Here is a 9,437-nt window from a genome sequence, read left to right on the forward strand (position 1 = left end):
TCTGATTGGTTTATTTCACGTTACGCCCAAACCACACCTATGAATAATGAAGCTACTTCAGACCAACCCATTTTAGATTTGCATCGGGCGCAAGAGTAATTTATCCCGCCGGTATAATAGCAACAGCGCCCAAGACCCGCCCACAAAGTTACTTGCGTTTCGCGCTTTATACTTGTGTTTCAGATCGTTAAAATAGGGCCCAATGTGTTAAAGGGACCATCAAAATAAAGTGAAACCTAGATTATTACTATTATTAAAATTATGGGTTACATTTTATTTTAATGTGCCCCTGTTACAGTGTAATTATACATTTAAGTACTGAGTAATATGAATTGAGTACATCTACTCACTATAGGGATTAGGGTTTGGTTTAGGGTTAGTTGCATGTAATTATGCCTAATTTATAGTTATTACTATAATATATACATGTAACGTGTAACAAGGACACATTAAAATAAAGTGTTCCCAAATTATGCATGTAACCTTTAAACTAGATACACCACCATTCAAAGGTTTGGGGGTCAGTAAGATTTTTTTTTAATTTGTAAAAAAAATGTATAATACTTTTATTCCGCGACTACATATTAAATTAACCAAAAATATGGTAAAGACTTTTACATTGTTACAAAATAAATAAATAATAATAATAAAAAAAATAAAATAATGCTGTTCTTTTGAACATTCTATTGATCAAATAATTCAGAAAAAAATTTAGCATGGTTTCCACAAAAATATTTAGCAGCACAACCGTTTTCAACTGTGATGATAATAATAAGAAATGTTCCTTGAACACCAAATTAGCATATATATTTAGAATGATTTCTGAAGAATCATGTGGCTCTGGAGTAATCATGCTGAAAATTCAGCTTTGCCATCACAGAAATAAATTACTTTTTAAAATATATTCAAATAGAAAGCAGGGAATAATATTTCACAATATTACTGTTTTTACTGTATTTTTGATCAAATAAATGCAGCTTTGGTAAACAAATTAAACTTAATCCAAAAACATAAAAAAAATTACAGACTATGATTATTATTTTATTTTATTTTTTTGTATTTTTATTGTATTTTTTTTATTATTTTTTTCATGAATCAGAGTCAGTTCCACTGGTTCAAGGATTTGTTTGTTTCATAACTCAAATGTTCATGGAAGTTTGCCATGGTATTTGTCCCATTAAAATCGGCATGTACTGAACATACACACACACACACACACACACACACACACACACCTATACATACATATATATATATATATATATATAGGTCAGCCTAGCTACAGCATCACAATACAGTACCTGTGCTCATTCTTTGCTGTTCTACTCATGTCAGTCTTGGTCTTGTAATTTCCTCCCTTTTTGTGTGTCTCCTCGTCTCCTCTCATCACATCTTGTCTCGTCTTGTCATCTGATCTAGTCTGGTCTTGTTTCCTTGCTTCTCCTTATCTTTATTAGTAGATGAGTATCCATTTTGCACCTAAAGCATAATGCAAATAGAATAAATAAAACTCTATGCAACCTATTTAATCCACAATTCAAACTATACATTTGTCTTTCTTTTCTTTTCTTACTGTGGCCTTACCAGGCCTCGTGGGAATGCAGATCACAGTAAGATGGGTGACTTTAATAACACAGTTGGCCTGGATGTTAAGTATCTGCAAAACGTGTACTATTTTTAACCATTGCTGACTTAAAACCTAATAATAAATAACTTAAAAGGTTATTTATTTATGTTTAAATGCTAGATATAAATTATGATATTTTCTATTTGGTTCATGCATTACTTTGTTGCAGTGATGCATCAGGTCATTTGTAAAGTGACAAGGCTAAAATGAGCGTGATTCCTCTTTGGGGCAGTTGACCCTGAGGACACATTCAGAAGGGAAGAGCTCGGTTTATTTTGCTGCTTTTAGATTTGCGAGATGACGAAAACAAGGTTACTTGTGTTCCCTCAATAAGCATTGTACACAAAGAAACATATCATAATTTAACCAGGCAGGTTAACACTAAAGGAAATCTATACTCTGTGATTATATGGATCGCTTGCATTATGGGGAGAAAACATCTTTTCACCAGCTACAGTATGACACTTCCAACTGCTCAAGAATGGTTTGTTATGGTTTACATGTCAGGGATTTTATCCCCTAGCAAAAGGACGGGAGTATACATACGGGCAAATTCCAAATAGATTTCCGTCATGCATTTCATAATAAGTTTTAAAAAGTTTCACAGGTAAGAAATGTTTAATGCTTTATGTGTTCAATGCTTAACTTATAAAGTTAAGAATAGACTGGGAACACACATATTATAGGCTATAATAAGATATTCCTGTCGTCGCTGCCTAGCTTTGTCATGGTAAAATTTCATATGAAACTAATGAGGAAATTGTGTGGTCTTTCATTGCTCCCTTGCCAATTGCTCTCAAAATGGCTTCATTATTTACAGACACACAAGTCCCTGCTCCCTCCAAAGTTCCCACTTCAAGGGCTCTGGCCTTCAGAGTGAGTAGGGCATAGGGATGCTCACTTCTGATTGGAATTTTACCTACATGGCAAACATAACGATACACACGTGACAATAATAAATAACCAAGGAGACAAACTAGTGTAACGGAGGCCAGCTGGTAGTTGCTGTGCGAGCAAACCTCACTCCTCTGATCTCAATAGGCGCTCTAGCGACAGACGCTAGAGGCTGCAGTCTTTAGCCTCCTTGTTAGAGCGCCTGACTCTCATGCCGGAGACCCGGGTTCGAGACCCGCACGGAGCGGGGTGTGAAGGACCCGGTGAGAGGGGTTACACTAGGACTTTGCAGCTGACTTGTTGCCTCGCTGCCTTATCAGGCTAAGACTTTGCAGGCAGCATTTGCACATGAAGGTACCTCATCAAACTGATTTTGGGAAAGACTTCTGACTGGCAGCGTAGCGGTTTAATGATCTTCAACAAAATAGAGAGAGCTTTGGTGCTAACTAAGCAAATATTTAATGACTACAATAGTAATTTCTCGCTAGAAATGACGTTGAGTTGAAAACGTTGGTCAAAAACTTTTATTTGCATACAAATTGGTCACCAACCACAACTTTCAGATGCATCTATATTTTTTAACTCAACTGTCACAGAATGGAACTCACAGGATTGTGGGATATCAAAGTCAGCGAAGGACACATCTATAATACCTTCACAAATCATCATCCGAAGCCAGCATTTTTAAGCTTCCGGAGCAGCCAATCAGTATTCAAGGAGACCAAACCTGACCAATTCAGGGAAACAGGAACTAAAGGAAATAAAACAGAATATCAAAACAAGAGTCCATAACACAGAATCCTTCCTGGCTCCTACCTGCACACACACCATCATCACCTGCACCTGCAATCTATCCCCCTCATCAGCTCCACACCATAAAAGCCTGCACAATACTCTTCATAGTTGCCTGGTCTTGTTTTGAGACACTTACCTGTTGACTCGAGATTCCTGAAGTATTGTTACCTGTCTCCAGTGTTTCTCCATCGTCTTTCTATTTCACATTTTCTCCAGCTTCTCCTGTTCTGTGTTGTGTTCTATCCAGGGGTGGACTGGCCATCGGGCAGACCGGGCACTTTCCCGGTGGGCCGACGTGCTTTTTGGGCCAATACATCTCATACTTAAAAGAAATATATATATATATATATATATATATATATATATATATATATATATATATATATATATACATATATATATACATATATATATATATATATATATATATATACATACATATATATATATATATATACATATATATACATATATATACATATATATATATATATATATATATATATATATATATTTTTTTTTTTTTTACAGACCTGCTCATGAAACACGTATCAGCGGCCCATTGGTTCTTGATTGACACTGGGCTGGTCCAATCACATCTTTAAACAACCCCCCCAATTTTTTTTTTACAATATATGGCTATTACTGTCCTGGGATTAATATTATAACTATTATTATGTAGTAGTGTAATGTAGACAGACACTATATCACAACTAAAAGAGTTTTTCTTTGTTCAATTTGCACACTGAAAATGGGTTGGAGCTCTTCATTTTGAACTCTCAAAGTGCACCAGATTGATGAATTTAACATTAAAAAGCTAAACATTTTCTTACGGGGGAGCATGCCCCCCAACCACCCTGGGACCGAGGTCCACTCACCACAGATTTACCACAAATCCTGTGGGAAACACTGGTATTGCTAAGCCAATGCAGCTTATAGCTTGTTTTAGGATTCATCACTGTGGAGTATAGTTCAATTGTATTTTACAATTAGTAGTTATTTTCATCTGTTAACTCTTACTCATTCCTACTCACTCATTACATGGCATTAGTGGTTTTAAGGAATAGGAGTTTGTATACATATTCAAGGGCGTGCAAAGATCGGTTGTGTTTATGATCATATGTAGTGGGTCGGTCTGGGCCAAAATGCCAGGGCTGATTTTTTTGGACCCTGGACCCTGGTTCTATCCACAATCTCCACTCGATCTATCTGCAATTCAGAGACTGTTAGTATCTTTCCAATTTCACCTTCAAACTACAATCACCGTCTGCCAATTCTCACCTGCATTACTTATTGCTCATCTGTGTTCAATAAAGACACTTCTGTTGACTTTATCTCTGTCTTGAGTCTCTGTTCTGTAACAACGGAACATACACCTGACTGTACGCTTTATCTTGTGAGCTTTGTTTTTCTTAAATGTTTTGCATAGTAAAATAAAACATATCTGTAGTTTTCCATATCTTGAATATTGGGGGGCCAACTTTTTTTTTATATATATTTAAAGTAATTAAATTAGGATTAAAGGGATTTAGAGGAATACATACAAATGGTAACAAAAAACTTCTAGGTCTAATTGTATTTGTGAAGTAATCAATTTCATTTGTAAAAAAATAAAATAAATAAATAATAATAATAATAATAATAATAATAAATAAATAAAAAAATGTATATATATTTTTTTTTTTGCACACATTCAGTCTTATTCCAATATCTAATATCTTGATCAAACATAATCAAACATAACTGAACATTATACATTAACAGATGTTTCCCTTCACATAAAACAAGACTTAATTTCAATATTTACTCTCCATTTCCAGGCATATGCAAAGCATGCTGGGAACTAACAATGGTATCTCTAAATTAAATGGCATAATTTAACTATTCTCTTAAAATAAATAGGTTTTTTTTCCCCTTAATTTTATCAGCTTAATCTGTTCCACAATCCAAGCCTCAAAACTGAAAAAAATCTTTCCTTCAAAAAAATAGTAAAATTATTCTCTTGGTATTATTAGTTAAATATTCTTAATATTTTCAATACAACACAGAGCCACAAGGTTTTTTTTTTTTTTTTTGTACAGTGTACCAATAAAAAGAACTAGCTAGGCTAGCTGAGTTCCTTAAAAGTCATTGATATTGGGGGATCAACTATTTGGCCATTTCTAAATATTGGGGGGAGGACTTGTCCCCTCTCAATGTTTAGTGTGGCCCTGTTTTCAGCCCTTGTCAGTAAATGTCCTATTAGCTATGGCCCAAAACATATATAAAAAAAAAAGGCCAAGGGACAAACCTTTGAGTTTGAGTTCCGCCTCCACTGCACTGTGCCCTGAGTAAGAGAATTACCCTTCTAGCTGCAGTTCTTGTAAAAATGGAACACATTAATATTTAATAGATAGCCATATGCTTGTTTGAAATAATACCTGGCACTCCATTCATCATTCCATTAACCACACACATCAGCCCGTAAATCCTGCACAGCTGGGTTACAAAGCCTTGCTGTTCTGAAATTACTTTTATGATACTTGATTTAGTATTTTATGCATTGTTTCCTGCTGGGAATGTTTTTTTTTTCCTAGTGAGTGAGCAAGTGGCGACTGCAATGACATTGCAGGCTAAAATCCCTTTAAAGGTTTATCACAGGTTACTGAGGAAGAAATCATCAGCGGTTAGCAAGAAGAGAGAGAGAAAAAAAAAAGAAAAAAAAACATCCGGTATTCCAATCCTCACATGTGTTTGACTGAAGATAACTTTATGATGCTGCCGTTGGGGTTTAGAGCTTTTTCTGCGCGTGGGCGTTTGAACGGCGAGATAGCGTTTAAGACGAGTTAGGTGTATATTTGGTATGTGTCCATACGCTAGCATTTTCGTCTAGAAAAATCACTTTAGCACAAAGCAAGAGACAGGTTTGGGTACGAAATGTCAAAAAATTAACCTGATGTTTTCTCCCTTCTTCTTACTTTCTCTCAGGGAAGGGAAGTAAAATTTCCATTTCACTCTGTCATTGTTATCAGGTAGCATGTCACAGTGTGCCCTCATCCCTGCCTAATCGTAAAGCTCTTGTGACAGGTTTCTGCAAAAGGATTTTTGTTTACTTATTTATTTCATATCACAGAAAGGAGACAGTGAGGGATAACAATTCAGTTGTATCCTAATTCACTCTGGATTGGGTTTTTTATCAAGCCAGAGTTTGTTTGTGTTTATCTCAGGAGTTTCTGGTGCACATTTTGCCCACCCACCCCTCAGGCTAACCACTCGCTGTGTGTTTACCTGCAATTTTCAATCAACGTGACAGAACAACAAAGAGTTCTTTCATTTAATTTCAAATCATTATCTAAAACAGACCCTAGACCCATTATCATGAGGTTATATACGCTTGAGGAGAGTTGCTTTAACTTAATTCTAGAATTACTGATAACAGATATAAAATATCTGTTTTGGTCATATTCAATTACTTTCTGATATATACTGTATATATATATATATATATATATATATATATATATATATATATATATATATATATATATATATATAATTTGATAATGTGTGTATGACTTTAAAATTGAATTTTGAATTGAAATTTATTCTGGTTGTATTATAAAAACCTGAGAAGTATTCAAATGTACTGTGCAGTAAATGTATAAGAATTGGGTAACATTTTCTAATAAAATAAGTACACAGTAATAGTACACAGTAATAAAGTATACATATATATAGGCCTATATATATATATATATATATATATATATATATATATATATATATATACAGTGCTATGCATAAGTTTAGACACCCATGCTAAAGTTGACTAAAAAGAGGAATAAAAAATCATCTTTTGGAAATTGAACTTAATGCCTTAATTTAAAAAATGAGGAAAAATCCCACCTTTAAGGACACCAATTTTCTTTGTGAATGAATAATGTTTCGTAAATAAATAAATGTTCTTCCTTAAAATACAGGGTGCATAAGTTTGGACACCCCTATGTTAAATTCCCATAGAGGCAGGCAGATTTTTATTTTTAAAGGCCAGTTACTTCCAGTGGCGTGGCGTGGGGAAAATTTCTGAGGAAGCCAATTAAGACACAACCTCTAAGCTGTGTGTTTTAAGGGGTGGGGGCAGAAAATCATACGTTACCATTTATATGTTGCTATTTGGATGAACTATTAGAGCGCCCAGCATCATCTTACCGGGACTTACGCTTGTTTCAATCCAACACTTTGAGCAAGTAGATACCTAAAATATGTTGCGCATACAGCTCAACTAACGCGATTGTTATAAAGGTGTTTGAACAACAAAACACATCCTCTTGCACATATTTGACAATCGGAATATCATATATCCTGCTATAGCTAATAAATTTGTGAAATTTTGAATAAAAAAGGAAATAAAAGCTGATCATTCAGCGCTATTGTGCCTGCGGTGTGACAAGCAATGAAAGACGCGTCTCCATGGGAACCATAAAGTGATACTACGATCAATAACGGTCGCCTTGAAAAACTTACGTGTGAAAAGGTTGTTTGTAGGGCTTACATTTAAATGTGTCTTTGTTTTGTTTTGTTTTGAGTGTATGGTCAATAAATAAAGGAATTAAAAAGATGGGCACAAAACCACAAATCTTCCGCTATTTCATTCATTCATTCATTGACGATGATAACGTGATGTGATTGGCCTGATGCCAACAAGTTCATGGCTTCCCTTGACACTGTCCTGACCAATCACAGGGGAGCAGTGTCGTGACAATAGCGTCACCTGATTGGTTAATCATTCTTTTTTTTTTCTATCAAGGGATGCCAACTCAGCCTGGCCTCCTCACAGACACAGGGTGCAGTACTATGTTTTCAACGCTCATTCACCATGTCACTTTTATAGGGGCGCTGTTTTACACATCATAAAACACTCAGTAATGAATGAAGAGAGACGATGAGGAGATGACAGAAGGATTGCGTAAACTGTGAAAACAAAAGTGTTTATTAAATGACGATTATATTCTGAAAAAGTGAGGAAGCCTGGCTTCCCTTGGCCTCCGCAAGAAAACGCCACTGGTTACTTCATGGATCCAGGATACTATGCATCCTGATAAAGTTCCCTTGGCCTTTGGAATTAAAATAGCCCCACATCATCACATAGCCTTCACCATACCTAGAGATTGGCATGGAGTACTTTCCATAAGATCATCTCTCAATGCAAATCAAACTAGCTATTAGGCTAACTGAAATAAAACCATGCCAATCTCTAGGTATGGTGAAGGCTATGTGATGATGTGGGGCTATTTTAATTCCAAAGGCCAAGGGAACTTTATCAGGATGCATAGTATCCTGGATCCATGAAGTAACTGGCCTTTAAAAATAAAAATCTGCCTGCCTCTATGGGAATTTAACATAGGGGTGTCCAAACTTATGCACCCTGTATTTTAAGGAAGAACATTTATTTATTTACGATACATTATTCATTCACAAAGAAAATTGGTGTCCTTAAAGGTTGGATTTTTCCTCATTTTTTAAATTAAGGCATTAAGTTCAATTTCCAAAAGATGATTTTTTATTCCTCTTTTTAGTCAACTTTAGCATGGGTGTCTAAACTTATGCATAGCACTGTATATATTAATGTCTAATAAAGTTTGTTTTAAAGTACTGTGATGGATTTTTTAATTAATCAAGTTTAATTAATCAACTAACATTTGTTTTTCTAGCAGGAACGACATTCATATGCTTTTAAATGTTTCCAAACTCTTTGGGGAAAACTTGTTACTTTGAGTGTGTATGTGTGTGTGTATAAATAACAAATAGGGGAAGTGAAACTAGACAGATGACTAGTTCTCAAACCTTTTGATAAGTAATCACAAAAACAGAGTTTGCTTGTGGCAGTGACAGAGGAAAAAGTTTGGTGCTTTTGAACCAATTGAACCAATCATATTGAAGGTGACATGTTAGTCTTATTTGTTTTCTCGATTCTATAAAAACTGTTGTATCTGTATTTTCGGGTGGGATTCTCAATGGAATTTGTCTGAGATCCTCCGGCCTTGCTTCTTGGGAGAGATTCCCTGAGAACTGCTCGGGAAGATCTCCTGGCCGTGATTAAAGCATTTAAAGGACATTTGCAGGTCTGTTTGTCGATTATTCC

This window comes from Rutilus rutilus, assembly GCF_951802725.1.
Source record: "Rutilus rutilus genome assembly, chromosome: 5".
In the NCBI taxonomy this organism is placed as follows: Eukaryota; Metazoa; Chordata; class Actinopteri; order Cypriniformes; family Leuciscidae; genus Rutilus; species Rutilus rutilus.